Source organism: Plectropomus leopardus, unplaced genomic scaffold (genome assembly GCF_008729295.1).
Source record: "Plectropomus leopardus isolate mb unplaced genomic scaffold, YSFRI_Pleo_2.0 unplaced_scaffold22289, whole genome shotgun sequence".
Lineage (NCBI taxonomy): Eukaryota > Metazoa > Chordata > Actinopteri > Perciformes > Serranidae > Plectropomus > Plectropomus leopardus.
The window spans coordinates 199-3,188 of NW_024624147.1; the positions used below are offsets into that span (position 1 = coordinate 199).

At 39.1% G+C, this 2,990-nt stretch overlaps 1 long non-coding RNA gene across 1 annotated transcript; it reads left to right on the forward strand.

Moving 5' to 3' along the window:
• Positions 1 to 313: 313 nt before the first annotated feature.
• Positions 314 to 2,645, forward strand: LOC121965911. Its single transcript, XR_006107535.1, has 3 exons — positions 314 to 366; positions 1,532 to 1,576; positions 2,543 to 2,645. It is a non-coding gene; the product is annotated as an uncharacterized LOC121965911 (long non-coding RNA).
• Positions 2,646 to 2,990: the final 345 nt, after the last annotated feature.

Sequence of the window (2,990 nt, forward strand, 5' to 3'; positions counted from 1 at the left end):
TTTAGAATTTAAGAAAACAACAGGACAAAGGCTGAGGGTTTCCACTCGGGTACTGCATCGACAGCTCGCTCTGACATTTGACCCCAAGGGCGATAAGCTGACAGGAGATTTATTGTATTTTGACGTCATGACAAATATGTGCGGTTGCTTTGTATTGGAGTCTCTTCCATATTGGCAATAGCAGGAGTCACGTTCACCACGCCAGCTTTACATTTTTAGCAGTATTTGCCTCTTGGGCAGCTTGCATGAATCATTATGTGGCTGTTCTCTCCAAAAACACAGCGCTGGCTCCTCCTCCTGCACCGCTGGTCAGCAGTAGGAATGCGTCTCCTGCTCGATCGCCGTCCAGTCACCACAGCCCTTCAGGTAAACTTTAATCACATTACTCCCTTTAATTTGCTTCCATTATCTTCTTAATCAAATTAACACTGAAAAAGTGGCAATCCTGCAGATGCATCTGGCTCCACCTCTTATTTTCCTTTCATATATATTACAGTTTACAGTGTGATTTAAAACCCTGAAATTATGAGAAGATGCTTTTTAATTGTATAATTTACAGTTGAAATGACAAAATAACTTAAACTGGTCAAATATACACACAGATAAATCTAGGAATCCCTACCTAACGTGGAATTTTATTGTATTGTGTATATTCTTATTTGTGATGACTCACCAGCAGATGGAGACATAAAATACAATGCTTTTCAATGTATGATATATTCATTCATTGTGCAAAATAAGCAAAACAAGAAAAATACTTAAACTTAGGGTTAATAATAATGATAATAATGATATAGATAATAATAATAATTTGTTTTCTTACCTAAAATGCAGTGCTTTACATGCAAGAGTAAAAGAGAGTAAAAGTTCAAACCTAACAATATAGAGAAATGCATATATTTATGGATAAGAAAAACCCAAATAATAATAATAATAAAATCATTTTACAGCACATGGATACCATAACGCTGGAAATAAGTTGCAGCCAGGCCAGAGGGGAAAAACAAATTAAAGAAATATAAATATAAAAGAAATATTAAACATCCAAAGTAAAAACAGTAAAGGTGCATAACAAGCACAAAAGTAGTTTATAAGAAATAACTTTAATATGTGATAAAAATAAATAGAAGGTGGATTTAATTAAAAGCGAGAGCACAGAAATGGGTCTTGAGCTGCCTCTTAAAACTATCTACAGAGGGGAGGAACGGTTTTAAACAAAATAAAATTGTCCATAAAAGCTAAGCTATGAGCTCTACATGCAGACTGGACTTCCTGAAAATTTTTAAAAGGCTAAAAAAGATCATTAAAGTCCCTTTAAGTCAACGCAGACTGCTGACGAGCAGTCATGTTGATGTTTTGTACACATAAAGATTTTGTTTCGTTCAGAAATCAGCTATATATCATTGTAAAGCCACTATTGGCAGATAAAGATGCCTTGCCAATATTATTTTGCCTCCCTGGATAAAACATGATTTACGACCCTCCTGCAGGTGAATTAATCACTCCCCCTTTTTCTTTCACCTGTCTCAAGGCTCCCGGCTGAATTTAGCAAAGGAGAGCAGAGAAAAGACACAAGGTAGGAGTAACTCTCCAGCTGGTGGAGCTCGGTGTGGTCCGTCCTGTTCATCTGTCACTGCTACACACACACACACACACACACACACACACACACACACACACACACACTGTGGGTGCATGTGTGTTTGCTGGTGGAGGAGGACGTGTTCAGATCCTTGAGAAAGGAGGATTTGCCATTTTAAATAACAAATTATTTTCAATTATTCTTCCGGTTAAATAAAGGTTAAATATATGAATAAATAAACAAATAAAGTATTAAATCTGCAACTATTCTTGGCCTAGGTGTGTCAACTGGTTCGTGCTAATTTAATTGAAAATTTGCTCAGAAATATGCACCACTAAACCACAATACTGACACGAAAAAAACAGCCTTAAGGGGGATCCTGCTTCAGCATGCAATCTTAACATCTTAAGTTGATCTTAAGCTTCATTCAGCACCTCAAAAATAACGAAAGGCCTCAGGCAAGAAACAACATACAAACACATTTTCTCTTATTTTTGCTCGTATCTACAATATGTTCTTATTTTGTTAGTGCCCATTGATTTTTGGGATTCACCAATTTTGCTTTATTTTTGCGTTTCTCTGAGGTGGTCCAGTGATCCAGAGCACTCGGTCCCAATTGTCCCAAGTCCCAAAGAACTTTTTCTTCTTACAAGCTTTTTTCGAGGCATCTCTCCAGTCTCGAGTCCCGTCAGAGTCTTTGCAGACGGCACAAAACCTGTCCTTATATGGTGTTTAGGCGGCGTTACCTGTGCCGACAGGTGACTTACGATCAGTGGGATTCGTCATTGGGCACACCTGATCAATGCAGATTTGGGTGGTGAAGAACATTTGGTGCATCTGCAGTTGACTGAAAATTAAAAAAAATATGAGAGAAGTGTAAGATAATGTTGCTGCATGAGGCCCATCATGCAGTATTTAAGCAAATGTACTTATTCCCTCCTCCGTTTGTGTGGTGTTCAGAGATGTCGGAGGTGCTGCGTGAGAAGGAGCGCCGTGCGCAGCAGCAGCTGGATCGCTGCGCCGAGGAGCGAGGGAGGAAGATGGAGCAGCAAAGGAAGAAGGAGAAGCAGCGCCAGGCGGCGGCCGTGGAGAAAAGACGGCAGCAGCAAGAGGCAGAGAAGGTCAGAGGTCACAGCACACTAATGATGCACTCACTACACATTAGAGGAAGCGAGAAAACAGGATGACGTCTTGTTTCTGAGGCTCTGACATCTGCTGACACTGAAATTATAATGTTACAGTTAAAGGTTCAAAGTCCAGAAGCTTTTCGGCTTGTTTTGAACAAACAAAGCTGCACATGAGGGTAAAATACTCTCATTAAATACTAATCCAAAAAAAGGGATAAAGAAGTGCCATAACATAAATAAGAAGCAGAAGAAAATCTGAGATTAAGCGGCATTTTTATTGA